The sequence below is a fragment of the Lycium barbarum genome, chromosome 3, assembly GCF_019175385.1.
Source record: "Lycium barbarum isolate Lr01 chromosome 3, ASM1917538v2, whole genome shotgun sequence".
Classification (NCBI taxonomy): domain Eukaryota; kingdom Viridiplantae; phylum Streptophyta; class Magnoliopsida; order Solanales; family Solanaceae; genus Lycium; species Lycium barbarum.
In genome coordinates, this window is record NC_083339.1 from 114171788 (window position 1) to 114182275 (window position 10488).

The following is a 10488-nucleotide window of genomic DNA, read 5'->3' on the forward strand; positions in this document are numbered from 1 at the left end:
TTATCAAGTGTCAAATTGACAAGTATTTTACTCCTTTTAGTTCCAAGAAATTCGATTAATTAAATGAACAATCATTTTTTCCTCTCAATTTCAAAATTGCATAATCATAATTTGCATATACAATTTTAAATTAATCATAGTTAATTAGATGTTTAATTGTGGTTATATTTGAAAATTGTTTGTTATGTGATTTGTTGTGGCTACAATTGAAACAACCAATTGTTAGTTAATTGTGGTCATAATTGAAATAGCCAATTACATGGTTTAAGTCAATTAAGGTCATACTCGCAATTTAAGTTCTTTTATGCAAATTGACTATGTCTTTAAAATGATTAATTAAGTTAAGAAGTTTTAATTTAGTCATAATTGAAATGTTTAATTAATGGACACTTTCAAATTTGGTTATTTGTTAAAGTTGCATAATTGGCCCCCCATATATATACGAATATACACGAATATGCATATATATCAACACATATGCATCTGGGGCAAAAAATTGCACGGTTTGCCCTTCAAATGAGCTGGTCTTTAGTTTTGGCCCTTCAAATGGGCTGGTCTTTAGATTTTGGCCTTCCTTTCATTTAATGAATATTTTCTGACCAAAATGCCCCTTAAACCTAAAAACAATCCTCACACGCATTCCCTCATTTCCGCTTTCATGCTTTTCTTTTCTTCTTCCTCAATTCGCGTTGTACCTATAATCGAGATTCTCTCTCGATCTTAACTAGGTTTTCCTTAAACCATTGTATATTCTGTTTATTTTTGCTTATATTTGTACGTTGAGATTCTTTTTATTTTTTAAAATTTAGTGTTGCTCTTATCATATGAAAGTTGAGTTTTTTCTTTTTTGATGATTTTTTTTTATTTGGATTATTCATTTCCCAGGTGGGTTTTTATGTTTATCAAAGTAATTGGTTTTTTCCAAGTTCATTTTATCATTTTGTTGAAATATGGTTAATTGGTGCTTAATCATTTTTTTTCTCTTTGTAGTAGAAATAGTAAACCCGTGTTAATCATCCATTTTGCTTCTTTCTGTTAGTTTAGGTTTAGCAGCAGATGGATTTTGGAAATCCTTAGAAGCGTAGGAATTGGATGCTGGACAAGGATGATTCTTCAAATTGATGTTGTTTTTCACTTGTAATTCTTTATATTCCCCAGATCAACACTCGTGATGTTGTTCAAGTAGTATAAAGTTTATGCAGATTGTTGTAATACTCCTGTACGGTAAGAATCGAAGCTCTCATCTTCATCCACAGATGCCGATAAAGACGATGAAAAAGACATTGTTAGATGACTCAATTAAACCACCGTGATATGAAAATTCCAGACAAATTTTACATTCAGCTCTTCTGAAAATTAGCTGAAATTAGAAAAGGTCCGAAAAAATATCAAAATCAATACGAATTTAAAGTAAAATCAAGGGGGTGTAGCTCATATGGTAGAGCGCTCGCTTCGCATGCGAGAGGCACGGGGTTCGATTCCCCGCACCTCCAATTAATTGCTATAAATTTCAAAGGTAGTCAAATTAGGCCTTAACGGATAATTTTAGATTCCAAAGTTAGGCCTTATGGCATAAATTGAGATCCAAAAGTAGTCAAGTTAGGCCTTAAGACATAACTTTAGATTCCAAAGTTAGTCAAGTTAGGCGTTAAGGGATAACTTTAGATTCCAAAGTTAGTCAAGTTAGGCCTTAAGACATGAATTTAGATCCAAAGGTAGCCAAGTTACTTTAGATTTCAAAGTTAGTCAAGTTAAGCCTTAAGGCATAGCTTTAGATTCTAAAGATAGTCAAGTTAGGCCTTAAGACATAACTTTAGATTACAAATTTAGTCAAGTTAGGCCTTAAGACATAACTTTAGATTCCAAAGGTAGCCAAGTTACTTTAGATTCCAAAGTTAGTCAAGTTAGGCCTTAAGATATAACTTTAAACTCCAAAGGTAGTCAAGTTAAGCATTAAGGCATAGCTTTAGATTCCAAAGTTAGTCAAGTTAGACCTTAAGGCATAACTTTAGAATCTAAAGGTAGTCAAGTTAGACCTTAAGGTATAACTTTAGATTACAAAGTTAGTCAAGTTAGGATTTAACGTATAACTTTAGATTTTAAAGTTAGTCAAGTTAGGCCTTAAGGGATAACTTTAGATTCCAAAGGCAGTCAAGTTAGGCCTTAAGACATAACTTTAGATTACAAAGTTAGTCAAGTTAGGACTTAAGGCATAACTTTGAATTCCAAAGTTAGTCAAGTTAGGCCTTAAGGCGTAACTTTAGATTTCAAAGTTAGCCAAGTTAGGCCTTAAAGGCATAACTTTAGATTTCAAAGTTAGTCAAGTTAGGCCTCAAGACATAATTTTAATTTCAAAAGTAGTCAAATTAGGCCTTAACACATAACTTTATATTTCAAAGTTAGTCAATTTAGCCTTAAGACATAACTTTAGCACCAATGTTATGTGTGTAGTTCCCGTCGCCTCCACCGGCAGACTCAACGACATTCTGAACTTGTTCTCGGTGGAACCTCAACGTCCTCGCTTCAACATTGTGGTTGTGCTTATCCCCACTATTCCTAGTCTATCTTTCAAAAATTAGTGTCAAATTAATTTTTCTACCTACAAACAACTTTGGCAGCGCAATTACCTTTGCATTCGAGATCTGATGCTTGACTAGCAACTTTCCATGGGGTAGGAGTTTGTGGACTGTCTTGTGAAAACCACAAATTTAAAACCATCGAAATATCTCTCTTGTTAAAGAAAACTCTAAATTCTTGTTCCAATCTTCAACACAAAACAGAAAATTGAATGAGAAAATTAACCAACAACAGAGAAAACCACAATGACCACCATAGATTCTTTTAATTTTATGAATCAAAATGGTATATAAAGACAAAAAAGCAAAATCAATAAATAAGTTGGTCGAATTGTAGCCAAATGGGCATCTCATTCTCGATATAAACTTGTTAATTAGTTGAAATAGCTTTCTTCTAGTCATCACCGTCGCTCAATGGTCATGATCCATCGTGTTTTTCCCCAATGGTATTTTCGTCTAGCTTTTTGACTTAAAAAGGTTGAAGGGTAAATATTAAAGACCAGCAGATTGCAGGGTAAAAATTAAAGACCACCTCAAATTAGGGGCATATCTGCCAATGACCCTTGCCCCTTTCCTTCTTTTGAATTGGCCGAGTCCAGCCCAACAAGGGACTGACCCGGCCCAATCCCTTAAACATATACATACATAGACATACCAAACATACTCTATTTCTTTTTTCTCTCAGGGTTTCGATGAAACTCTCACGATGATATTTTGATTGTGTCATGGCCGAGAATGGCAAGAGCATTTATTGCTCTACTTCTCTCACCCAATTTCACCGTTTTTAACCCCAAACAGGGTATTAACTCCCTCTCTCTCTCTCTTTTCTTTTCCTGCAAGCATTTTAATGGTTTTTGTCTCATTGAGACCCAAAAGTTGCGATTTCTATTGGTTTATAATGGTTTTTGTCTCTTCTGTTTTATGGCGGAGTATCGGGTTGAGAAGGATAAGGAGCTTCCAATTTCATTCTCGACAAGGCTGCGCAAAAGAAAGGTAAATTTCTTCCCTTTTGTTTATTTTCAGTAATTCATGTGCTTATTTGGTTTAATTATGTGTTAGTTCAGTTGTTAGTATGTTTAATAGCATGATTGGTAGATTAGTTTATTCATTAATAGGTTTTCATATGCCTGTTTAGCATGATCCGTTAGGTTTAATTGTTGTGTGTTAGCTTAATGTTTACTTTAATTCTGATAGTATCAACTAGTCATTAAGTATGTTTAGTTTGGTAGTTTATATATGTTTAGTGTTAATTCAGATTAAGTGTGAGTTTATATATCTTTAGTGTTAATTCAGATTAAGTGTGGTTCAATTAATCACTTGTAAGCATATCATTCATTTTAAAGTTAGTAGCATGATAAGCATAACTGCTGATTTAGATTAGCTTGATCATATGCATACCAAGTGTATATTTTCCTAGCTTGCCTCCCTTAATGTCTAGCCTAGGAGTATCCTATTTTAAGGTCTTTATATGATCGCATGTGTTTTATTTATGAAGAAACTGGCTCTGTTTGTTTGAATAGTCATATTCAGTGTCCAATATAATGGTATGAGTTGTGAGATTTTTTTTTTTTTTTTTGAAATAGTAATCCTGCCTTCATTAGCATGTCATGATATAGTTGTGTTTGTCCTGTTTTACTCATGTGTTCACCTCAAAATGTTAACCTCATAAAACTGATCATTTAAAGCTTTATTATAAATCACCCTATAAGCCTGTTAATCTCTTTACTATAGAATATATGTCTATGTTTAGCATGATTACCTTGTTTAGTCTAATTCTGGATCTGTCAACGCCTATATTAGCTTTAATGATCTTTGTTATGTGTTAATAGTGTAGTATGGCTGTATTCAAGATCTATTTGGGGTTTATATGTGCATATATGGATTTGACTCTAAAAGTTGCTTATTTGACTTTTAGAATACTCAATGCCACAGTTTATAAGTGTTCATATACTCTTGTTTACCTAATCCTATCATTAGTCTGTTTAGGGTACATTTAACCCCTTATTTGCTAAATGCTTAACTGTTTCACCCTCTTAATGACTCATGAGAGTTTTTAACTTAATGAAGTTGTTCAATATATTTTCAAACTAGCTGTGAAAGTCCTACATGTAAAAGGGATCTGAGGTAGTGTCTTAAGACTCTAACACGCTTGTTCTTACTTGTCTTCACCTAGTCTAGCATAGAAACTGCCTTAAGCTGCTTTATATTAAGTCTTAATCCTTTAATGAACACTCTCTAGTTGTTTTCTCATGTTGGATTTGACTTAGTGACCAGTAATGGTCTAAATTGTTAAGTTGCTCCAATGTGTTGCTTAATGTGATTTTGCATCTGTTGGGATAGTCCATAACTCATTTGAAATGAAAGCATGTCTCTATGTATGAAAATGACCAGTTATGGCCTTTTGTGTCTAATGTCTTTTTTTCCTGATATCAGTCAATGTATGCTAGCATGTATCCATATATGATCAAGTCATCCCATTTGATGGAAATTGAACCTGTCCTCTATGTATTTGTTTAAAAATTCAAAGGCTGGCATAAACCCTCCTCTGTGAATTGAAATGGGACATGCTTGGCCCTATTTTTGCCTTATGAGACTTTATATGCATATCTTCAGGTTGAGTTGACCCTGTTGCATCTAAAAGTGTTTTTTTTTTAACCTTTCTTTGTTATCCTCCCCTTTACCTTCCTCTGTGTTAATATTCATGCTGATATACCTGAGATATACAAGGTATATATGGCTTGTATATACTCTGGTGTATATAAAGGCTATACCTTGTATATCATTGAGTTTAACTGTTACACCCCGTAAGATTCTGTGCTATTTTAATTAAGACAAGAAATAATAAGTTAAGAAAGTTCAAGGAAAGTTAATCGAGTTAGTAAGAATATCGTTATATATATATGGTTGTCTTAAGTATCCCGAGGTGACATGGTAACCTAAAGGATTTGAAATCGCGTTATGAGTATGTATATGAGTGTGTATATGTATGTATAGGAGGTTACATGAGGTTGGAAGAGGATTAGAAGTTAAACGAAATGAATCGGAACAACTTCAATAAAATCTCGGACCAGATTTTTAGCCCATATTGTTGGAGGCATATCTCCTTGTATATGAGGAGTTTTAAGGTGTTTCAAAAGCCTAAAATTAAGTTCATCGAGTCTAGTTTGCAACGCAACAAACCGCTCGTCAAAATGATATCGGGATAAGGAGATATGGACGATGCAAGTTGGGCTGAGTGGGGATTAAGACTTAAATATCCACAAATTTATCACTAGTGGCCGTGTGGGCCCCACTACCACATGGCAAAATCTGATTTTTGCCCATGCTTTAGTGGGGGAAACGTTCAAGACCATCTTGGGCAGCAAAATGGCCTACTTTGTTGACCAAAGTTGCATGCCACAACTCATTTTCCCAATTCCACAAATTGAACAAGAGAGAGAAGCTCTCATCTTCACCAAATAGAGAAAGAGAGCCACGGCCATGGCAGCTCCACCACCAAAAATGGCCAGCCTTCTATGTTCTTTCTTGTCATTAAACCCCTAAAGTGTTCTACACCTTCACCATTATGTTTCAAGTGAAGAAGAAACCATAAACATGCCATTCATGCTCCTATAAGCTCACGGCCAGATTTGAGTTCTCCAAGTTGATTAAAAAAAAAAAAATTCTACAAGTGTTTCGACCCTTAGAAAGGTGCATAGCAACGTGAAAGTGGTCATTAGATAACAAGAACAAGTATTAGTTCAAGTCATCAAATTCTAGCCAAGTTGAGAAGTTAGATTGTTAAGGTAAGAATTGATCATCTTTTTACACATTTTTAGTAAGGATTTGGACGTGTTGTAAATGTGCAAATGTACATTTAATCCATGCAATTAGGTGTGTTGATGTTTGAGCGTGATAGTAGCCATGGAATTATAGGTGTTGATGATGAAGTATGGTTGTAACTTGGTGAACATGAATTGCATGCATGAGATTTCGAATGTTGGTGTTGGAATGTTGTTGAGCTGTAGGGACTGTTTTAGGACGAATTTGGATGTGTTGTGAATATGTAAATGTACATTGCATGTATGAAATTATGAATGTTGGTGTTGAAATATTGTTATAGCCGTAGGGGCTGTTTTGGGGGTGATTGGGGTATGTTGTGCATGTGTAAATGTGAATTACATGTGTGAAATTGTGTGTTGATGTTGAGACATTGTGGAACCCGTAGGGGGACTGTTTGGTGTGGAATAATGGACTGATTTTATTTAATAATTATGGTTGTTGCTATCATAGATTGCATGGTAAAAAGAATGAAAAGAATTGGAAGGTTAAAGATGAAGTTGTGTTGATATGAACTTGTTATTTGTGGAATTGTGGCCGTGTAGTGGACTGTTTTGTGTGGAAGATAGTGAACTGATTTTACTTGGTATTTTGATGGTTGTTGTCATGAATTTTATGATGAAAGTGAAGCTTAATGATTCAAGTTGAAATTGAAATGGTTTGTGGGCTGTTGTAAGAATAAATATGATGCTAAAACAGTTCCAATAATCGTATAAGTAATGTTGTAAACGTGTTGTTGTCGTTGTAGTTGAAGTTGGAAAACTGCGAATTGAAAATGGTAATGTTGTGTGTGCTGTTTGGCCGCCAATAGGGGACTGTTTTGAATGATGTACGGACTGTCCAAAGTTCCCTTAAGTCATGTTTAACCAAGTTCGGATTGATACTTGAAAGTATGATTAGCAATATTAGTTTGTAGTACTAGTTGGTTTGAATACGAACGAAACGTCGTCTAAATGTTAGAAAGGGATTGTTAACGTTAAAATACATATTGAATTCCCTCATAGACTAATCGTAGCTCTTGATATCTTGATATAGGATAAGTACCATCGGGCAGCAAGTACAAGTTATAATACGACTAAACGCTAAAGGTATGTAAAGCCTATTCCTTCTTTTTCTTGACATGTCCTAGACGTAAGTAAGAAATGATATGAACCTTGGGGTAAATTCTACTCTCTAGTTCCAAGCATGACTTATGATTCTATTCATTCCTTAATGTTATTGTCACGAGCCTACGATATGATTGACTAACAAATGATGTATGGAAATTCCTACTCTTAAAGAATTGCATAATTAGAGTCATATTTGACTTTCAAAATCCATGTCATGTTAGATTGATACAAGTATATGAATCTTGAAACGTTCCTTGCTATGGTTTGTAATAAGATTTAGAAAGAACTGAATATGATTATTAGCCCGACACTTGAAAGCTGATTAGTTACTTATCTATTGAGTCTCCAAAGATGATTTGCATGTATGTGGTTGCTTATTATTCTACTCGTGCTTACCGTTACATCCTTCACTGAGTCCCGGGCCAGGACACGTTTTCGTGCGCATATTTATTACATTATTCACCGAGTCCCTCACTAGAGGGCCGGAACACGTTATATATATATGATGATATGATGATATGATATGATGATATGATGATATGATGATATGATGACATGATGATATGGGGATGGCGGCCAGGAGGGCATATGTTCATTATTCACCGAGTCCCTCACTAGAGGGTCGGGACACGTATATGTATATATTTATGATGCTATGATTGTAATTACCGAGTCCCTCACTAAAGGACCGGGACACGTTATATATGTTATATACAGAATGATTATTCAGCTTTGATTACAAAACTCTATATTGATATTGATATGAGAACGATACCGATGAAATATGTTCAAAGGTAAGTTTTATGAAATTCTGTTTGTTGCATTGGGTCCTACACACCTTGTCTCAATATGAGTCTATTACTATATTTCATGCTTTACATGCTCAGTACATATTCCGTACTGACCCCCTTTCTTCGGAGGGCTGCGTTCATGCCCGCAGGTACAGACGCTCGTTTCGGAGATCCACCAGCCTGGGATATCTATTCAGCTACTTTGGAGTGCTTCTTTGTTCCAGAGCCTAGCTTGTGGTATAACTCCATTTTGTTGTATATGTATGTGTTTATTCGGGGTACGGCGGGGCCCTGTCCCGTCATATGACACTGTCATTACTCTTAGAGGTCTGTGGACATTTGTGTGGGTCTGTATATAGTTGTTGTTGCGTTGTATGAATACGACTTATGTTTGGGGCGTACCCCTTCGTAATGGCAGCCTTGTCGGCTTGCATATATATATATATATATATATATATATATATATATATATATATATATATATATATATATATGTTTGGGATGTTACGTGTAGTGGCAGCCTTGTCGGCTTGCGTAGATATATATATGTTGTTGTTGAAGATCGTAACTCCTCAGGAGACAGGTGCCTACGACATACAGAATTGTGACAGCTTTAAAATAACGTCCTGCCTTTTATACAAATAAGTTCATAATATGCTGGTTATAAAAGATTATAGTTAACAGGGAATATGAGTGTCCAACTCGGGCACTAGTCACGGCCTACGGGGTTGGGTCGTGACATTAACTTATGAATTTTGTCTTGCATACTCAGTGGTGAGGCTTTGGGGCTAATCTTCCTGTGTATTTATCCTATTGGGCCTATCCTATCTGATTCTAGCATTAGGCTTCATTTCCTTCATCACTTTGTGTTTTGGGCCTGTTTTCTTAAATTACTTTGTTGTTTTTTCTTTACGGCTTCATTCTTGTGTTATTTTTCTTTGTTAAACGCAATGCATATGCCTGGTATATGTATTATGTATATATACTTATATATGATGGTGCCTTATCTTTTAAGTTCTCTGTTAATTAATTTGCTAAGCATAGATGCCCTCTAACCACTATTCCCTTTTTCCCCTCTTTGTTTGCATGGGACCTTGACGTGGGCCACTTGGGCCGTCTCTTCTATTGAACCTGTTCGACCAGAGGCCCGACTCCTTTGTTTAATCGAGTCCGGATAAAATAAATAATATGAAGGCTCAACCATAGGTGAATATGGCAACTGGTGGGCTTAGGTAGGCCCACCAGCCTAACTCTTCTCCTTTCGATTTATACGTATATATTTATTTGCTATTGTATAATTGTTGTATATGTAAACAATATTGTAATGAATATTGAAACCCAAATGCGTTAGGAATCTAGGAGAACTCGCGTAGAGTCTAAATGTTTTTTCTCATACAGTTGTTTTTCAAAGAATATCACGGCTTATGTTTAATTATTGCATGTAAATTGGAAAAATTGAACTTTATAAAAATATTTCAAGTGTCAAACGATTGAATCACTGATGTATATAAGTATGAATGGATTGGACCAATTGGATTAAATTATTTTGGGCTAAAACCCCTTTACAAAACTGAATGAAACGGACTGCTTTTTGGACAATGAAATCTGGAATTAAATGATTCTTGAGTTTTATTTGTAAATTTAAAAACTTGGGCTCAAGACCAAATAGATTTTGGGAAAGATACAAGTGTAGATATGGATTTGCAACTATGTTAAACTTAAGGCATTTTCAAAACTTTTTTGGGCCAAGGCCCAAAACTTAAGGCATAAAAATAAGACAAGTGAGGGATGGCTCAGTGGTTAAGCACCTCCACCCACGACCGGTAGGTCCTGGGTTCGAGTCACAGTGGAGGGGAAGTGTGGAAACACTATAAATCCTCCTAAATGGGAGGGGAAAAAAAGGCATAAAAATAAGAGGAAATACACTCGAACCTACGTTTGAAGTGAGATGGCTTTGGTATATAGTATGGTTGACCCAACCAGCTAAAAATGGAATAAGAAATAAATAAAGTCTTTTCTCTATTCATACTTATATAAAATCTATCATATTATTTCAAAGGGAGATATATTCCATTTATTTTCCTATGTATACATATGTATATTTATATAGACAAAATCATGACATTAGGACCAAATTAGTAGGAACTCTACTTAAGAGAAACATTTTAGTGTGTTTTGGTCCGGAGATGAAAG

At 35.0% G+C, this 10488-nt stretch overlaps 1 long non-coding RNA gene and 1 other non-coding gene across 2 annotated transcripts; both read left to right on the forward strand.

Annotated features, from left to right (window-relative positions):
* Positions 1–1420: 1420 nt before the first annotated feature.
* Positions 1421–1493, forward strand: TRNAA-CGC (transfer RNA alanine (anticodon CGC)). Its single transcript has one exon. It is a non-coding gene; the product is annotated as a tRNA-Ala (tRNA).
* Positions 1494–3227: 1734 nt separating this feature from the next.
* Positions 3228–8840, forward strand: LOC132631895 (uncharacterized). The gene is made up of 3 exons (XR_009579147.1): positions 3228–3569; positions 7431–7483; positions 8445–8840. It is a non-coding gene; the product is annotated as an uncharacterized LOC132631895 (long non-coding RNA).
* The last annotated feature ends 1648 nt before the right edge of the window (positions 8841–10488 follow it).